At 42.7% G+C, this 21583-nt stretch overlaps 1 protein-coding gene across 2 annotated transcripts in view; it reads right to left on the reverse strand.

Annotated features, from left to right (window-relative positions):
• Positions 1-21583, reverse strand: part of PLXNB1 (plexin B1) — a 225110-nt gene that overhangs the window by 178760 nt on the left and 24767 nt on the right. For both annotated transcript variants that reach the window (XM_069966853.1, XM_069966854.1), the window contains exon 2: positions 2305-2435. The gene's annotated coding sequence lies outside the window, so the exon portion shown is untranslated. The remainder of the gene's footprint in view (positions 1-2304; positions 2436-21583) is intronic.

Genomic DNA, 21583 nt, shown 5'->3' on the forward strand with positions numbered 1-21583 from the left:
GCCAAACAAGTCTAGTAAGTGTTAGGTTTGGTAGTACAACTTTTAGGCTTGAACAACCTCTTAAGATTACCCGAATAGGCTGAGCAAGGTTCAGTGGAGTACTTCAGCTTATGCTATTTGCACTACTGCGGATCAATCCTGGCTTTGGATTGTCCTGACTTTAGAAGAATCCCTGGCGTAGGCATGGTTGAAAACAGGTGACAGTTACCCCACCTCTGGGTTTAGCAGTGCATAGTGGTTCTTTCACAAACTCTCACAGAAAACTATCTTGTATCTCCAACTCCAACTAACAGAAGACAGCCAACCATACCAGGGCCCTGACCTAAGCCATGCCTGGCTGTAGACTGCAGCAGCAACTCTCTCTCTGTCTCCTTCACTGGAGTCAACAGTACAAAAGACCCTCCCACTAGAAACAAACCTTCCTATATAGGGGTGACTGGGACTAACCTCTTATTGGTGGGGAAAGTGCTAGAAAGAGCGAAGTGTCAGAGTGTGATACACAAAGACAGTGTGTGGCAGCCAAGCTAGCAACTGGACAGAAAAGTCCAGCAAAGAACACACAGTTAACCCTTTTCCTTCCTTCAGCTATGCCAACAGACAGGAAAGAGTGAGACACCAAGTGGTGATGATGCAGAAAGACACCCATCATCCCAGAGTGTGACACCTGACAGAGTTACCTTTGGACAGGTGGAATACAGGACTTAGTGGCACACCTGTACTGGGACACTAAGATGGGGAGCAGGCTGTGAGATAGGAGACCATAGGACATAGTCTGAGAAGAGCTGAGCACCATGGGGAGATGTCTGTGAAAGATGAGTGCATGTGAGCAGTCTGTGTGATGGGGGCATAGGGAACAATGGATAAGACAGGGGTATGGGAAGTAGTTTGTGTAACAGATAATACATAGTTAGCTGTTTTTGTCAATGAAGGAGCAGTCTCTGTGGGGGGGAAGCAGTCTTTGACAATGGGGGAGGCAAAAGGAGCAGTATGTGTAAAGAGGGCATAAGGAGAAAACTGCATAGGAAAATGCATAGGGAGAAGTTTGTGTTAGAGAAGGCAGCACGTCTATTAAAGAGTAATGTACTATGAGGTGCAGTCTGTGGGAAAGGAGGCACAGGCGGAAGCAGTCTTTGTGAGAGGAGGGCCACAGGAGCACTCTGTGAGAGAGAAACAGCCTGCATATGGATAGAACTTCTGCTTCAGTCTATAGTGTCCAGATCATCTTTGCTTCTCCTTCTGTGGGCTGGGTTTAGGGGTGACCTGGGCACATAACTCCTCCTCAGAACAAGGGGGCGAGAGGGGCACAGCAGCAAACAGAAAGTCATCAGAACATATCGTTTTAAGGTTGTGTTTTCACACTGCAGCTTTTTGTGCAGTTCTTGACTGTGCGTGCAGTTTTTTCATTGCCTCTTGCAACATTGAATCATTTATTATAATGTTTTGTGTATTTTCTGAAGCATTTCTCTAACAATACTTTTCAAAGGAAACCACTTATTAGTATTCTTTAACTGATGGACAATTGCTTCAGGACACACACAGACTATTCCAAGAATTAATATTTGGAAGATGATATTTTGGAAATAGTTACATGATTAATGGTAGTATAAGAGGAGCTATCCTTTAATTTTTCCTTTTATGGTGGTTATGTAGGGAATGGAGAGGAGGGACACCTCCATCCTGCATGGGGTTCTATTTAACAAAAGGCCGTATCTGTGTGCTAGGCCCCAGCTGCAGTTGCTCCCTCTCCATCTCCTATACCTATGCCTCTGTATGATGCTATGCTATGTATAACACAAGATGACTACAACATTAGTAAAGCTGTGTGCTAACAAAATCCCTAAATTTTATACAAGATTATAGGATAGCTATAGTCCTTAGGGACTAGGACTGATGTGAACATCATAAGAATATGCCAATACTATACAAATGATTGGTAATAATTAAAGAAGCATGTTAAGTGTATCTTACTGTCAGTCTGTAAAGTATTCTCCTTCAACCTGTTGCAAAAAATGCATGACCCATCATGGCCTAAAAGCTAAAAGCCTGTGGCTATGAGGACATGCTGGGCGTGCTAGTTCCAGCAGAGCTGGAGTGTCAAAGGTTGGAGATTACTGCTATACCGTCTTTGTTGCATTGTTATTGCACTTCAAGTGTAACTTCCTTTAAATTAAACACATGATTCATGGCTCAGTGAACAATACAGCAAACATTTTTATAGACTCCTCCTAATTTATGACATGTGCCAATAAAAGCTTTATTAAAAAATTATATTTAAAGGCAGCAACATTAAAATAACACTATTACCATCATGGATAGCGCTGGGGTTAGCATTACTGCCTGGGGCCTCTGGTTAGATTCCAATCAGGTCATCATATGCATGGAGTTTATTTGTTCTCTTATTAATATAGGTTTCTTCACGCTATTCTGGTCTCCACCTAAATATAAAAAAAGCAAAAATAGTTTGTTCTCATGATGCACTCTAGAGATAGAGAAAACGCAGATGGAACAACTGAGAGAGAGCTGTTGGGAATGCTGAAGTTTGTAGTCACAGCGGTGACACTCCGAGTAACACAGGAAGGAGTGCTTCCACCAAGAACTCCCTGGACTGCACCTAGCTGATGGTGGAAGTAATTCCCTTGGTGCATGTAAAACAATAGACATGTTATTCTTTCCTGTCCGCGCTCCCTTCTGGTGTCATCAGTGTCCCCCACTGACTGCCTCAACCTCTAAAAAGAACTTGTCTTGGGAGTGACAGCCTGCTCAGCCAGTCACTGAAAGAGCCGGGCCGGCCCCATAGCCAGTGATTGGCTGAGCAGAATGTCACTCCTAAGATGAGTTTGTCAGTGGAGACTGCAGTCAGCAGGGGACACCGGCAACACCAGAGCAGGACACCGAGGGAGCACAGACAGGTAAACGCACCAGCAGCATTATATTAAAAAATGCTGAATGCCGGACAGCCCCTTTAAGGAGATCAGGAAGCAAGTTCATAAATGAAACAATCAGGGGTTGTGCTCCCAAATGGAATACATGTCTTGGTCAGAGCAGTGATTTTGATTCTTCATTCTGCAATATTACCATACATGTCTTCATTAAATGCAGAGAATTAATTTTTCAATGTATTATTATTAATATTTTGTTTTCCTTAGGGATATGTAGCCATTTTTCTTTTCCTCTAGCCCTGTTTATTAGTTATGTTGCCTTCTTTTTGGTGCTGGTAGTAAACTGCCTGGCTCTTAGATTCTGTTATGATGCAGCTCAGAGGTAGAGGTCTGGTCTAATTGTCCCACAGAGCAGCTTAAAGTGGTAATTAAAAAAAAAAAAGTCTTTCAAATCAACTGGTGCCAGACACTGCCAGTTTACTTCTATTAAAGAAATTCAAGTCTTTCAGTACTTATCAGCTGCTGTATGTCCTGCAGGAAGTGGTGTATTCTTTCCAGTCTACTGCTCTGGACAGTTCCTAACAAGGACAGAGGTGGCAGCAAAGAGCACTGTGTCAGACTGGAGAGAATACACCACTTCCTGCAGGACATACAGCAGCAGATAAGTACTTGAAGACATAAGATTTTTTTATAGAAGTAAAATATAAATCACTGGCACTTTCTGGCACCAGTGGTTTGACCCCCTTTAAAGCAGTAATTTGGATTAATTTATACACCATGTTATGCCGAATGACAGCATAGCAAAAATAAGGGGTGTCATGGCCTCTTTGCTGCCACCATAGTATGTATCGGGAACTGCAGAGCTGCCCAAGCCCGGACCCCTTCTCCCCTGCTCTGATCCAACACAGCTATACAGAGAGAGCTATTGATACACAGCAAGCCCCCTTATTAGATTTTTTAAATACATGGAAGTATGTAGTATCGCTGTGTGCGCGTCAGCCTCAGCAGAATGAGCGTTTATTACTATCATCGCTCATTCTGCTAGAGCCACTAACCACCGTTAAACAGTTTCTAATTCTTTATGTAGGTGGTATGCTGAGTTATAATAATTAGATCCCTTAGACTGTGTTCACACATTGCAGTTTTATTGCAGAACCGTTGTGGTACTGTCGCAGTACTGCATCATTTCAGTGAACAAGCTACAATACGGCAACATTACTACAAGAAACCTGCAATGTGTGTGAACACAGCCTTAGAATACCCAATTTGGTATCTGTTTTATATGAAAAGGATTCACTGAACCTCTGATTGTGGGAACATCAACACTAGATTATAATAACTCAGGCTATTATAATGTCATCACCACATTTCTTAAAATGCTGTGCCACTGACTTGGGAGGCATCCAGGCTGGCTCATTGTTACACAGATTTCCTAATATCTCAGTTGATGACCTGCTGCTTAGCTGACTAATCATTCCCACGGCTATTACTGTTTACAGTTCAATCAAAATAATCTGATAATCTCTATTTTCAAGGATTTTTGTGTTGTATGTGTAAGGTTCACTGTCTACACAAGCTATAAAATGGGCCATGTAGACAGCTCTGTCTTTGGTTTCTGCCCCCTAGTGGCTGCATTTCCCTACATAAATAAATGTATCTAACAAACTATTTCTATACCTTGATAGAGACAATATTCTGTTCTATGTTAATGTAATTATATTGTTATGTAATAGACATCAAATTTTCTAGTAGTGTGTTGTCACCACTAGGGGGTGTTTACTGTATAAAGACTTCTTAAGCTCCAGCAGAACTAAACAATTCTGCCCTTAGTAGACTCCCCTAGTGGTGGCTCCAGGTATTCACGGTTTATCACAGGTTATTTGACATTTTGTAACAGAAAAACAAAGTACAAGTCCGAGGTCTCTGTCTCTAGGTGGAGCTAACTCCTGAAGGTTTTCCCAGGTAGTCGAGCGTAGTCAGTAGAATACATCGGCATCAGAACCAGGAGATCAGCATCAGGTCCAAATCGTCAGGTTAGGGAAATGGTCAAAAACAGGCAGGAAATTAGGATACTGGGAAAGATGGATACAGAGGGAAGACTCAAGGAGACCAGTCATGGACATCTGTGGCCAGCGGGTGCCCTGATTAAATATACAGAGGCTTATGGCGTATTTACACATAAAGATTTATCTGACAGATTATTGAAGCCAAGGCCAGGAACTGACTGTAAACAGAGAACAGATCATAAAGGAAAGACTGAGATTTCTCCTCTTTTCAAATCCATTCCTGGCTTTGGCTTCAATAATCTGTCAGATCTTTTTGTGTAAATGCACCATAAGGAGGCATGTAATACTGGTGCTTGGCCTGATTGGCCCAGTGCTCCTGCCTCCTGATTGGCCCAGTGCTCCTGCCTCCTGATTGGCCCAGTGCTCCTGTCTCCTGATTGGCCCAGTGCTCCTGCCTCCTGATTGGCCCAGTGCTCCTGCCTCCTGATTAGTCGTCCATACATCACACTCCCTTTTCCCTGACAATCTGAGGAAGAGACCCAGGCTCAGAGAAGAAGCTAAGCCGGCACAGATGAAGAGGACAGTGCAGGCACATGGTCAGATACATTTCTAAAATATAAGTAAAAAAAAAAAAAAAAAAAGACTGCAAAACAACTTAAATTCGTGAAAATGCAATACAAAGATATGAATGGTAGAAAAAGAAGCTTGGAATGCTGACTTACTATGCAACTCCACTGTTTCCCATGTTCCTACTACTATACATCGATTCACACATAGATCTGGGAATGAACATCTGTCCCTCGTGCCCGAGGCCTCCAGAATAGATATTTGTTGTTTAAATTAAGAAACCCACAACTCCTGTAAGGGCTCCTTGTTAGCAGGACCCTTCCGCCAAACAATCAGCTTCATTGTATAGTAAGTAACAGGATGCCGCTTTATACACTGGATTTACTGTACCTTTAAAGTGGCCAATAACCGCCTCCACTACTACCACTATCCCTATGCCAGTGAGAGAGTTAAGGGGTTAACAGATTCTGGAAGTGTGCGCATCCCATCAACATGAAAATAAGCAATGTGGAGAATATGATACACGGTGGAATAATACGATTAGATGTGAAGTTTCAGTAACCCTCGAGTCATTCATGGCAGTGCATTTTTTTGTTATCTGATAGTAAACTGGTTAATTGAGTGAATCCGATGGCAGCTATTTGTGCACCGCCGGGAGAGTTTATAAATAATCCGCGATATGGCTAAAAATAGATCATATCTGCCGCCGCAATTAAGACACATCCTCCTGGGATTAGCGCAGTTTGCAAACTGGAATGAAGAACGATAATATTTACTGAGCACAAAATCTGGGCTGAATTTCCCATTGATCCACAAAACCGCATTATAAAATGTGGATTATGGGCTCTATATAGAGACATTCAGACAGACAGATAACCAGCCTAGATAGATTGATTCTGTCCGTTTCTCACAATATTGTACTTAGCTGCCCCTTAGACACAAGCCTGTGATATCTATTAATAACCTCAGCTGTTTCCAGTGCTCGCCAGCTGTCCTTGATTTCCATGGACATCCCTGGTGTTTGAAGATTTGTCCATGGAGGTTCCTATGATTGGCACCTCCTGGCTGTTTAGCATTAATCATCTTCACTACTTCACTCGTCTCGTAACGCTTGGGCTACATGGCGATTCCCGGCCGTAAGACTCCGACACTCATTCAAGTTAATGGGCTTGCATTGTGACCCACAAGTGGCCAAGACCGCGACACTGCAGTAAAACAATCCATCCATGATTCCATCACATTAACCTGAATAAATGCCCAAGCCATGTTTAAATATACAGTGGTACCTTGGTTTAAAAGTAATTTGGATTGAGAGCACTTTGGAAGAAGAGCTCACAGTTTTTCAAAATTGTAACTTTGTTAAAGAGCATTGCTTTGTTTTAAGAGCTCCCTTTACTGGGTGGGGGAGGGGCATGGTCTGCATAGCGGGGTATACAGCCCTGTACTCTGACCCAAAAAGTCTCCCTCACCTTCCAAATTATAGCAGATACACTTCAGGCTGAGACTTGCATCAGGGGACGGGACTGTGAAGGTAATCTCTGCATAGCTGTAGCCCAGCCAGCCAGCCAGACAGACAGACAGAGTGCTGCATTTATGCACCCATATATGTATTGCTCATTTCTTTATGCTCCCTGCAGTCCCTGTAAGTCCCTGGGTTTCCCATTCTCTTCATTTCTGCTATAATGTGCCTGCAATGACACTCAGCTATACACACTGCTGCTATAATGTGCCTGCACTTACACTCAGCTATACACACTGCTGCTATAATGTGCCTGCACTTACACTCAGCCATTCACACTACTGTATAGAAAAGTTTCTTTCTCTGTGCTCCTGCTCAGCTCTGTGACTCTCACTTCCTGATTGGTCCATGCTGAACACACGCCCCTTCCCCATTGCTGTCATGTGACCACACAGACCTCTGACAGCAGCCCTGCTTCTCTATTCTAGTCTGTTGTACTACTCTCCTGCATTATGGGGATTTGCTGTTCCACCCTGTATCTTCAAACTGCTGCTGTTTTTTCAGGTTTATGCATTTACTATAAATTATACTCCACATGCTGATTGCTATACTGTACAGTAACTATAATGTGATAGCATGAGCAGATGATGGGAGGAGTAGTAACAGGGAGATTCCCAGCACCAAGCCCCCCCCTCAGCCAACATCCATCCCCCCGACACCCGCTGCAGAGCTGCTGCCGCTGCACATCCGCCGCCGCCAAACAGCCAGTAACCTTAGAGATCTGGCCCCCATCACCAACCCCCCAGCCTCCCCCACCACTGCACATCCACTCACTTCCCTGCCGATACCGGACTGCCAGCTCACTGCCGCCCCCGTGTCCTGCCGACTTGGTCCCAGATGATAAGAGCTGCTGGGGGTGACATCTGGGACCGAGTTGTCAGGAAGCGGGGTGGCAGTGAGCTGGCAGTCTGGTAAAGGCAGGGAAGTGAGTGACCGTGTGGGGCTGGGGAGTTGGTGATAGGGGCCAGATCTGGGAGGTTACCGGCTGTGCGGCGGTGGTTGTGCGGCAGCAGTGGCAGCTGTGCGGCGGGGGAAATGGTGGGTGGGGGGTTTTGTCGGCTGAGGGGGGGGGATTTGGTGCTGAGGATCTCCCAGTTACTACTCCTCCCATCATCTGCTCATACTATGAGCAGATGATGGGAGGAGTAGTAGTATCTTTCTTTCCCACTGCACCAAGCAGGGAGGGAGGGAGGGAGGAGGTAGTTAGATGCACCGGCACCCTCCATTTGGGGAGTGTCCTTGTTCCCCAAATGATTTTATACACATAGTCCATTAATAAAGTTTAGTTTTTACATTACATACTCTTCTATATACTTCAATACAGTCCATAGACTTTTACATATAGTGTGCCTCCTGCTGGACACTCCATAGGAATTACACCTGATTCGTGATGTCACGGTTTTCGAGAGAATTTAAACACTCCATGATCTACTAAATTAAGAGAAATAGCCCTATATGTGCATTTCCCATAATTAATGTACATTAGGAATTTGTCTAACTTTCCTTAAGTAATAACATATTAAAAAATAATTTTGTCCCCAGTCCTCGGATGAACAATCCCGCCTCCACTTCTGTAAAACAAAGCTGAACTTTCCAGTTCCAGTCTCCTGATGGCAGATTTTCTGGTGCTGGTTGTAAAAAAATTAAAAAGACAAAACACAAGAAATCCGGCCAGTACAGAGAGTCATGGCTTAATGTGTCCATCAATCACATGACTGCCTTCTCTCTGTGAGCGCTGAGATGGCCTGGGATACACAGGACTTCCTGTTTTCTGACTGTTTCCTGTTTTTTGACAAAAAAAAGTCAGAAAACAGGAAGTGACGGGTTTTCCATGATAAACAAAAACAAAAAAGATTACCCCCTTGCCGCATAAGGACGTACTGGCACGTCCAAATCTGCAGCCCGTTCCTGCAGATGGACGTGCCGGTACATCCTCGGGATGAAAGGGGCGCAGGAGCTGCACTCCTGTCATCCCCGGTGGGGCCCGGCTGTCAGTGATAGCCGGGCACCCGCCGCAACTGCCGAGATCCGGGCCGTGCCCAGATCCCGGCAGTTAACCCCTTAGTGACCGCCGATGGATTCACGGTGGGGGGAGGTGAAATAAGTCAATCAGACCCCAGATTAGCCCCCCCTAGTAGGGCAGTAACTAAACCGCTCCCTCCCCCGGCGGCCATCGGATCCAACATGGCCGCCGCCATCGCTGTGAACAGACTTATGTCTGTTCACAGCGATGGAAAATAAATAAATAATCAAAGCCCCATGCTCTCCGCCACCTGAGTTAGCGGAGAGCATGGGGCAGTGATCGGGGACCCCCCCTGTGGGGTCCCGATACAAGCGATCAGCAGAATATACTATATATCGCTGATAGCTTGTGCCATGTGCAGGGATGCACTTTTTATCCCCTGTCACCATAAATGATTGGTGACAGGGGATAAAAAGTGTTAGTCTCCGTCCCCCAAGTCGCCCCCCACCCCCCCAGTCACCCCCCGTCCCCCAGTCACCCCCCCCCCCTTCCCATTATACTTACCTGATCCTGGGAGGTCCTTCCTCCTCTGCGTCTTGACTGCTTCTGAAGTGCGCATGCGCTCCAGAAGCAGCCAACTCTACAAATTTAAAGTGACAGAGACTAATTTGGTCTCTGTCACTGAACTATGATTACTGTGATAGAAAATATCACAGTAATCATAGTAATACAGTGAAAATGAATGTGTAAAGTACAAAAAGTGAAAAACACACAAAAAAATAAAACATACACTTTTTATAATAGTAATAATTACAAATCATACATAAGGCTCAAATAGTGCGGTCTATGCGCACCCAAATTATTAAAACCAAAAAATAAATAATAAATGCAAGACCAAAATATAGAAATGTTATCTTTTATTGATATATCAAAAAAATTTATTAAAAATACATATCAAGGGAGCTGGAGCTATACAAATCCCCAACAAACCAGTGGACACAAGGTTCAATTATATAGAGTATTAAATCACACAATAAATAACAATAAATACAGAACATATATATATATATATATATATATATATATATATATATACACATATACTGGGCACTGGGTAAGTATTGCATGAAGTAAATAAACCTCCAAGTGACTATACAAAAAGGATCACCATCAAGGAAAAAAGTAAATGTTACCCATACATGTCCTTAGTATAAGAGTCCACCTCACCATTCACCCGACGCACGTTTCGCGTGTTGCTTTATTGAAGGTGATGTCATAAGTACTGAGCTCTAACCTTATAAACCCCATCAGACCAATCAGACACATACCCCACATGTGTATCGCATAGATTAATCATTCATGTCCGTAACACTGGGAAACCGGAAATGACGTCCCACGATCATGTGATACTGCTCCGTCACATGATCGGCACCCAGTCATACCAGGATTTTTGCTATATATATAATGTTATATCCCCATCTCCCTATCTTACCTCGTATCAATCCTCAATACCTCACATACTCCCGAGAATTTTATACCTCAACCATGTGCATAACGTCCATATCGTGGAACCGGAAATGACGCGCGTCACATGATATTGTCACGTGATCGCGTCATTCCCGGAAGACCCCATGCCGGAACTGCCGCTCAATCAGCGTCATCCGGAATAGGGTCATGTGTGCCGCCACGTCACACCGCCCGGGTCACGTGTCCCGTCCAGAGTCACATGACTGCACATAATAAAACCAAAGCTATATGGGAACACCGTATAGATATAAATGAATAAATAAGTGAAGCATAAAAAAAATAAGAAACAACACATTAACTCATGCAATCAATATATATATATCTAATAGAGGGGTCGGATGACAAATATATTAAAAATATCCCCATAATAAAAGAGGGGGGATAAAAAGACATATAGACGCTACTCCCTACATATGTGAACAAAAAAGTGACAGTGTAAAAACAACTAAGAGTGCAAAAACCGGTGCAAAAAAAAGAAGGAGGTGCCATGCTGTGAAACGTGAGACACATAATACTCACCCAAACAGATGTGTATTTGAAGTAAAACCAAATATTGCATATATGTACTACCTAAAAAAACTCAGACAATCATAAAATAAAGTAAACAAATTCATTATTAGAAAAACCAAGAATATATCACCAATGGTGTATAGTTATAAATGCTATACAGTATGTAAACATGCAAAAAATAAATATTAAATATTAAATATTAAAATGCTATATGTTGAATAGGTAATAAATGTGATATCTGAAAAAAACTTGATTATATATAAATAAATATAATGAATATAATATAAAATGTGTGATTGAATAACAAAATAAATGTAACAATGTGCGTGAATACTAGTATGAGTGACCGTGTACATGATTATGATTATTATTAAAAATGTGTGACATGACCAATTATGTTGTATAGTAGATAGAGTCAAGGGGTCATATATTCCATAATATTTTTAATTGTTATATATTTATAGAGGGTTATCTGTTTTTGTGGACGTATACGATCACTTACACTTATATTTTGCACATAATTGATCATTCACGTACACAAATTAATTTCACATCCTCATTTGGAGTTTTATAATTGATCATGTCACACATTTTTTAATAATAATCATAATCATGTACACGGTCAGTCATACTAGTATTCACGCACATTGTTACATTTATTTTGTTATTCACTCACACATTTTATATTATATTCATTATATTTATTTATATATAATCAAGTTTTTTTCATATATCACATTTATTACCTATTCAACATATAGCATTTTAATATTTAATATTTATTTTTTGCATATTTACATACTGTATAGCATTTATAACTATACACCATTGGTGATATATTCTTGGTTTTTCTAGTAATGAATTTGTTTACTTTATTTTATGATTGTCTGAGTTTTTTTAGGTAGTACATATATGCAATATTTGGTTTTACTTCAAATACACATCTGTTTGGGTGAGTATTATTTGTCTCACGTTTCACAGCATGGAACCTCCTTTTTTTGCACCGGTTTTTGCACTCTTAGTTGTTTTTACACTGTCACTTTTTTGATATTTTTAATATATTTGTCATCCGACCCCTCTATTAGATATATATATTGATTGCATGAGTTAATGTGTTGTTTCTTATTTTTTATATGCTTCACTTATTTATTAATTTCTATCTATACGGTGTTCCCATATGGCTTTGGTTTTATTATGTGCGGTCATGTGACTCTGGACGGGACACGTGACCCGGGCGGTGTGACGTGGCGGCACACATGACCCTATTCCGGATGACGCTGATTGAGCGGCAGTTCCGGCATGGGGTCTTCCGGGAATGACGCGATCACGTGACAATATCATGTGACGCGCGTCATTTCCGGTTCCACGATATGGACGTTATGCACATGGTTGAGGTATAAAATTCTCGGAGTATGTGAGGTATTGAGGATTGATACGAGGTAAGATAGGGAGATGGGGATATAACATTATATATATAGCAAAAATCCTGGTATGACTGGGTGCCGATCATGTGACGGAACAGTGTCACATGATCGTGGGACGTCATTTCCATTTTTCCCAGTGTTACGGACATGAATGATTAGTCTATGCGATACACATGTGGGGTATGTGTCTGATTGGTCTGATGGGGTTTATAAGGTTAGCGCTCAGTACTTATGACATCACCTTCGATAAAGCAACACGCGAAACATGTGTCGGGTGAATGGTGAGGTGGACTCTTATACTAAGGACATGTATGGGTAACATTTACTCTTTTCCTTGATGGTGATCCTTTTTGTATAGTCACTTGGAGGTTTATTTACTTTATGCAATACTTACCCAGTGCCCAGTATATGTATATATATATATATATATATATATATATATATATATAGGTTCTGTATTTATTGTTATTTATTGTGTGATTTAATACTCTATATAATTGAACCTTGTGTCCACTGGTTTGTTGGGGATTTGTATAGCTCCAGCTCCCTTGATATGTATTTTTAATGAATTTTTTTGATATATCAATAAAAGATAACATTTCTATATTTTGGTCTTGCATTCATTATTTATTTTTTGGTTTTAGTAATAATTACAGTTTACTCCCAGATTACCCTTAACCCCCCCAGATTACCCGTAACCCCCGCAGGTTGCCCGTAACCACCGCACATTGCCCGTAACCACAGCACATTGACTGTAACCCCCGCACGCTGCCCGTAACCCCCCGCATGTTGCCTGTAACCCCTCGCACGTTGCCTCTAACCACCGCACGCTGCCTCTGACAACCGCATGTCGCCTCTGACAACCGCACGTCGCCTCTGACCATCGCAGGTTACTACTGCCCACCACAGGTTGCCTCTGACCACCGCACGTTGCCTCTGACCACCGCATGTCGCCACTGACTACCCCATGTTGCCTCTAACCACCGCAAGTTGCCTCTGACCACCGCACGTTGCCACTTACCACTGCACGTTGCCTCTAACTACCGCAAGTTGCCACTTGCCACCGCACGCTGCCTTTGACCACCGCATGCCGCCTCTAACCACTGCACGTTGCCTCTAACCAACACAAATTGCCAATGACCCCCTCCAGATTGCCCATAACCACGCCAGATTACAGGTACCTATCAGATTACCTATAAGCACTTCAGTTTATCCGTAACCACCCCAGATTGTCCGTAAGCACCCTAGATTGTCCGTAACCACCCCACGTTGCCCGTAACCACGCCACATTGCCCGTAACCACAGCAGGTTGCCTGTAACCACCCTAGATTGTCTGTAACCACAGAAGGTTGCCCGTAACCACCCCACATTGCCCGTAACCACCCCACGTTGCCTATAACCACCCCAGGTTGCCGTAACCACAGCAGGTTGCCCATGACCACCCCATGTTGACCATATCCACCCCAGATTATCCGTAACCACCCCTGGTTGTCCGTATACACTCCAGATTACCCGTAACCACCCCAGGTTGTCGGTATCCACCCCAGATTACCCGTAACCACCCTAGGTTGCCCATAACCACCTCCAGATAACCCGGAACCACCCCCGACTGTCCGTAACCACCCCGCATTACCTGTAATCTCATTTTTTTAATTGTATTTTAGTAACTGCGCTAATAACGATCACTAGCTGCGGTTTGGCTCCAGCAAATTGGCACTCCTTCCTTTCTGAGCCTTGCTGTGTGCCCATACAGTGGTTTATGCCCACATATGGGGTACCGTTGTACTCAGGAGAACCTGCGTTACAGATTTTGGGGTACATTTTTTTCTCCTGTTCCTTGTGAAATTTAGAAATTTCAAACTAAACCAACATATTTATGGAAAAATTTGAGTTTTTCATTTTTACTGGCCAATTTTGAATACTTTCCTCTAATACCTGTGGGGTAAAAATGCTCACCACACCCCAAAATGAACTCTTTGAGGGGTGTACTTTCCAAAATGGGGTGGCTTTTGGGGGGGTTCTATTCTGCTGACACTACAGAGGCACTGCAAACGCACCTGGCGCTCAGAAACTTCTACAGGAAAATCTGCATTGAAAAAGCTAATTGGCTCTCCTTTCCTTCTGAGCCCCCCTGTGTGCCCATGCAGTGGTTTATGCCCACATATGGGGTACCGTTCTACTCAGGAGAACCTGCGTTACATATTTTGGGGTGCTTTTTCTCTCATGTTCTCTTCTGTTCCTCGTGAAATTGAGAAATTTCAAACTAAAGGAACATATTATTGGAAAAATTCGAGTTTTTCATTTTTACTGTCTACTTTTGAATACTTTCCTCTAATACCTGTGGGGTCAAAATGCTCACCACACCCCAAAATGAATTCTTTAAGGGGTGTACTTTCCAAAATGGGGTGACTTATGGGGGTTTCTCTCTCTGCTGACACTACAGGGGCTCTGCAAACGCACCTGGCGCTCAGAAACTTCTTCAGTAAAATCTGCATTGAAAAAGCTAATTGGCGCTCCTTCCCTTCTGACCCCCGCTGTGTGCCCAAACAGTGGTTTACACCCACATATGGGGTACCGTTGTACTCAAGAGAACCTGCGTTACAAATTATGGGGTGCTTTTTCTCTCATGTTCCTTTTGAAAATGAGAAACTTTAATCTAAATGTATATATTATTGGAAAATGTTAATTTTCCATTTTTTTTTACAGCCTGAGGCTGGGTTCACACTATGTATATTTGAGGCTGTATTTGTGAGGCTGTATAGCAACCAAAACCAGGAGTGGATTGAAAACACAGAAAGGCTCTGTTCACATAATGTTGTAATTGAGTGGATGGCCATCATTTAATGGCAAATATTTGCTGTTATTTTAAAACAACGGCTGTGGTATTGAAATAATGGCCGTTATTTACTGTTATATGGCGGCCATCCACTCAATTTCAACATTGTGTGAACAGATCCTTTCTGTGTTTTCAATCCACTCCTGGTTTTGGTTGCTATGAGGACCTGACATGAGGACCAAATACTGCCTGAAATATACATAGTGTGAACCCAGCCTAATGGTGAATACTTTCCTCCAGCCCCTGTAGGGTTAAAATGCTCATTATACCCCTAGATTAATTCTTTCAGGTGTCTAGTTTCCAAAATGGGGTCACTTATGGGGGTTTCCAGTATACAAGCCTCCTAAATCAACTTAAAAAAAGAACTGGTCCCTAAAAAAAAGCAGTTTTGGAAACTTTCACAAAAATGTGATAATTTGCTGATAAATTTCTAAGCCCAGTAACACCCTACAAAAGTAAAATATGTTTATGAAATTATGCCAGAATAAAGAGGACATATTGATAATGTGACTTAGTAACTAATTTTTGTGATACGACTTTCTTTTTTTAGAAGCAGAGAATTTGAAAGTTCATAAAATGCAAATTTTTTAAATTTTTCATGTTATTTTGATGTTTTTCACAAAAAACACACAAAGTAGTGACCAAATTTCGCCAATAATATAAAGTGCCATATGTGACGAAAAAACAATCTCAGAATCGCTAGCATACGTTAAAGCATCAATGAGCTATAAGCGCATAAAGTGAGACAGGTCAGATTTTGAAGAATGAGCCTGGTCATTAAGGCCCAAATAAGCTTAGTCTTGAAGGGGTTAATGAATGTAAATTGCAAACTTGCTTTATATCACATCTACATTTGATTTTGAAAGTTAAAACGACAACCCCACATTTATGACAATATACAGAGGTGATTGTAGCTATAATCTATGCTAGCTCCTGTACTGTAGATTTCAGAAGCAGGGCACATGGGCAATTGCTTTACTGACTGATTTATTAAGAGGTGTGTGTCTCCTAATAAATCTAGTGAGGCGGAAGCTAGAGCAAATTCACATTAAGACTGGCATGTAATATATCGCTCTTAATAAATGCCCCCTAGGAGTATAACAGATTTATCAACCAGCCTGAGCCACTGTTATAAATCCGGTGCATTCCTAAGGGGGTTGTCTCGACACTTATGGCCTACCCACAGGATAAGCCATCAGAGGCTGATTGGTGGGGTGCCTGTACTGTGCATTAGGCCATCATTGTTATAAGTCCTTTAAAGCGAATGCACCACTAGGTACATAGCTTTGTGTTTCTTACATGAAAAGACTGATGCCAGTGCCACAGGCCTTTTTTTTAATCGCGGCCTGTTTCCCGCACATGGTGCCAGTCTATTCCCAGGCAGTGGTCTGGCCTGTAGAACTGGAGGCGGGCCCACCTACCCCCAGTGTGATGAAATCTCCCCCCCACTGTGACACAACTCCATTAATTCTAATGGAGCCGCGTCACAGAGGGGAGGGTTTTTTGTCACACTGGGGACAGGCAGGCTCGCCTACAGTGCTTCATGCCGGACTGCTGCCCGCTGGACCCACATTACGGACACATTTTGTAGATGTGAATGAGGCTTTAGACTACATTGACACGTTCAATAGTTTTTCAGGACCATATATGTACCATATTTATGTGTTTCAAGGATCAGGTCCTCTTCATCAGTGCACTGTTAATCTGATGAAGAGGACCTGATCCTTGAAACACGTAAATTGTGCATTTTTTAATAAATATTTTAACTTTTTACCCACTTCTAATTGTTGGAGTTCTGTGGGCAGCGCTAACCATTATGGATAAGTCACATTTTTTCTCTGCACTAGACATATGTTTACAGGCCCCTGTATTGGAAGTATCCCGTTTACACTATCTTAGTTGGCTTGCAGCCCCTATTTCTCCACTGGACATATCAGCGCATTGTCAGTCTCAAGACTTGATATCCTTTTGGGTAATACGCATAAAGCCCAAGGGGCTTAAAGGTGAGTACCCCATCAGGTCTCTGCCTATTATTCAGACTTGTTTGTACAGCCTGGCCTGGCCTTGTTTCTTCCTTCTCCTCCATCTACAATTATGGTCCAAACTAAAGCTTGTCAAAAAATTTTGCAACAGCAATTACAGATCCATGTAACGACGGAAAGAGTGAACAGCCCAACAGAAATCAACAGGCCCTAAATTTGTTTTGGAACTATGGAACGTGTGAGTGTAACCTTATTCTCCCAAGGTATCAACCTGTGTCAAGATCTTTTTGCTCAGGACCATAAACGGCATCTCAAATGCCATCAGCCAGAACATATGCACAGGGGATGCCCCTGGGGACTACTTCTACAATCAGTTGTGTGATACTGCCCTGTTACTGTGCCAGACTAAGGGGTGCACAAGTCTTGGTGTAGGCACCAAGCCAAAGTGTACATTACATCCAAGACTTTGACTGCAAGAAAAATACTACCCTTAGTATTTCCACTAACTCTTTCTCAGTAAGGGCCCGTTCCCACTGAGCAAAAGAGGCTGAACGAGCGCCGGATTCCGCCTGTCCTATTGCTTCAATGGGATTTCTCATGCACCTGTGCTCTCTGCTTAAAAAATTCACATGTTCATTCTTTGAGCGGAGAGCAGAGGCGCAAAAGAAATCGCAATGATGCATCTTGCGCAGACTCTGCTTGTACATTCAGCCTGATTTGGTCAGTTGGACCTGATTTGGTCCTTATACCATCTATGCTATCTTAGGCTAGTACTAGTATCATTAGCAATATCCCCCACAGTTAGGGCCGTATTGTAAGGCCTGACATTTCCCTGAGGACAGTATATACCTATTGTTGGCGATGTCCATGCAGCCATTGGTTTTTACATGAATAATTATAAATTTTATACTTACTTATTCTCCCTTGTTGTCCTGCAGCCTTTTGCCCATGTTCCCTGCTCACTGCTGAGCAGCCTGTCACTCTCATCAGCCATTGGCTGTGCACCAATACATATGGTGATACGCGGCCCATGATTTTTAAACATGTTTAAAAGACAACAATCAGCCGATGATCGGCTCTGTTTTTATTACACAGAGTGATAATCTGCTCGATCGGGCAGATTATGGCTCTGTATAAGAGGGCCCTTACTGCAGACAGTTTAAACGTGGACCAACATTTTGGCTCAATTATTCAGCATGAGGATGACCACATTTTAACCAGCCCAGTTAGCACCTGTACTGGTTTAGATTTGTATCTTTGCCCTCACCTTATAGTATGTTTAAGAAGAGCACCCTCTGGTGAGGCAAATGTCAGACTACAGCCGACCTCAGAATCCAATAGACAGTGCTGGAGTCAATGATCACAGATCAGCCTCAACTGAGGAGAACTAAAAACTGGTGATACACATAACATAGAGAGACACAAGTGATGAAGTCGCATGCATGAAGAGTATACCTATAAAATAAGCAGAATTCTCTTCCCGTCCATGGACACCTTAAGTGATCACACTTCATGTAATAATTGTGTGTCCCTGGAGCCCTGTATAGTACTATGGTAACCAAGGAACAGACACAAACCTCCAGCCTGCCACCTCCTCCCAATTCATGACTCTAAACACTAATCCATTTTGTAACCCCACTACCAGAACAAACGCCCAGGGACCCCCTCCCCCGACTCCTAGAACTCTCTATTTAAAGAGGACAGTAGAAAAACACGGGAAGGGGAGATGAGAAAGGGCAGCTTTATACGTCGCCCTGAGCCCATGCCCGCAGTGAAGTGCTGCTCTTGTATGTTACGTATTTTGGGAGTGGAGAAAAGACAGGAATTGCTGAGAGGAGGACACAGTCAGCCTCTCACTAAGCCCTGCATTCACTCGCCCCAAACACTGCCTCATTCATAACCTCCCAGGCCTGGAATCTGTACCCGGAATATTCACCCAGAGCAGGGAGGGCACCAGCTGGAAGTACAGGACATTGACAGGGAGGGAAATTACACATGGCAAGACGTGGACAATATGTTCCGTATACAGAAAGTGACTTCACTGAAATGCATTACAGATAGAATATAAGGAAAGTATAAAATACTCTTCTATTATATCTGCAGTGTATCTATAATACTGGACAGTTACTGTCTAGCTATCTCCCCATCTATCATCAGGTCTATGTCTCTACCCTATGAAGTCAATTGATCTAACATCAAGTTTGTTTTGAATCATGGACAATTTTCTATGACTACTTTTCCAACACTATGTCCCCTTTAAAGAACCGAGCCTTCACCCTGGAATGTAAATGACTGTACATTGGGGTGGGGTGGATATTAGATAATACTCAGTCCTCTATTACATTAAGAGTTTTTCTTCTGGAAAAACAAACATTGCGTACATCAACTAGTTAAAGCCTATAACACAGCACAATATGAGGGGGAGGGAGCGCCGTCCTATCAGTTCAGTGCTCGCTTCCCCCTTGTTCTCTGCTTACCGCCTTTGCTATTACATAGACAGACAGAGAGCAGGAACAGCAGGAGGAGATGCTTGGAGCAACGGGAGGTGCTGGCCAAACAATCCTAAGACCGTTCAGGCTGCCCATTGAAGTCAGGGGCGGTCTGCTCCACCGCTCCTATTGCTCGGGCAGTCGCTGCTCTGATCGTTGCGTTATAACATGTCGAAAGACCATGATCAGTCGACATCATGCCAGAACGGCCGGCAATCGGCCAAGTAATTAGACAAGCCCCATCCACACACAGGGTGCAGGGGTATCTTCAATACTTCATTACTGTGACCTCTTTTATTAGATATTTCTTTAGATTTAGATTTGTAATGATCATGTGAACACAGCTGGTAACTGAAGTCACTAGTTAGGGGTTGGGAAAGAGAAGGAGGGAACCATATGCGCTAGGTGTCTTTAGAGTTCTGCAAATTTCTCATATACGTTGTGTTTTAATAGTCATTTTCAAGGTCTCTAAGCCGTCAGTAAAAATCTGAACAGAAATTTTGTTTGCCAAAATTGTCTCCAGTGTACATCAGTGGCATAAATCCTGTCTCCTTTCTTGTCTATTACAATGTGTCAGTAATAGCAAAAAAGTAACCGCATCCATCCAGGCTTGTGAAAAAATATTTATTTCTGCATAACACAAAAAGGCAACGTATTAACCCACATAGCGGACATATGCTTGACTATATTTTTGTTTTATAGGGGAATAAACGTTTTTGCATTTGTTCACGAGCCTGGATGGATGCTGTTACTTTTTCATATTGCTGTGTTTATGTTCCGCCTGGGACTCCTCGGCATCCTTACTTTTCTGCTGAAAAAGGGAGTGTTGCGGACATTTTTCATTTTTCTTATTACAATGTACCAATGTTACTATATAATGTATACTGATCTTGAGTTATAGCTTGTAATACACTGCAGAGCTGCATTTATAATTCTGCCAGCTTCAGAGCTGATGCCTCATGCATTCTTTAAAGGGGTTATCCAACGCTACAAATACATGGCCACTTTTCCCCCTACTGTTGTCTCCAGTTCAGGTGCGGTTTGCAATTAAGCTCCGTTTACTTCAATGGAACGGAGTTTCAAAACCCCACCCAAACTGGAGACAACAGTAGGGGGAAAGTGGCCATGTTTCTGTAGCGCTGGATAACCCATTGAAAGTGTTGTTTTAGGCATTGAACAGTAAGAGCTACGTCAAAAGGCTGTATTGGTTTTGAGGTCAGAAAAAACATGGATCCATAAATCAAGTTATGACTTTGTGAAAGGGGCCTTTAGGCCTCCTACACACATGCAGGGTCTATAATTGTGGGTGGGCCCTTTTCACACGATCATAAAATACGGATCTATTGTATTCTATGGAGCAGTGCGTGCGTATTTCTGGTTTAGGTTTATAGACTTCTATTGGCCTTATGGACCATGACTGTGAACGGCCCACAGATGATACTATGCATTACAGATTTGTGGTTCTCCTAAATGCAAAATCAATACAGATGTGTACAGAGATCTTGAACCATAATCTGGACCAGTGCATGTCCTATTGTTTTGCAGTTCGGGCAAACACATGGACAAATCAGCTCTGGGCTATTGCTCGGACAATGAAATCCATGGGCATGTGCACTAGCCCCTAAACAAGAATAGGTTCCAATACTGTTTGCTGTTAGCGTGCTGTAACTTATGTTGTAACCCATGCTATTCAACTTAACAAAGCTTTGCTTTTATTCCTTTAGGAGCCATGCTGGACACTTCCTTCTTTGCTTGTTCTACACAAACATATAAGAGATTACAGTGCAGTTACATCCAGGGCCTCACAGGTCAGATGCAGATATACTTAAAAGGGGAGCTCCCAGGGCATCAGGTAGGGGTCCCTCATACAGCTGTAGATTT

The sequence above is a fragment of the Dendropsophus ebraccatus genome, chromosome 4, assembly GCF_027789765.1.
Source record: "Dendropsophus ebraccatus isolate aDenEbr1 chromosome 4, aDenEbr1.pat, whole genome shotgun sequence".
Lineage (NCBI taxonomy): Eukaryota > Metazoa > Chordata > Amphibia > Anura > Hylidae > Dendropsophus > Dendropsophus ebraccatus.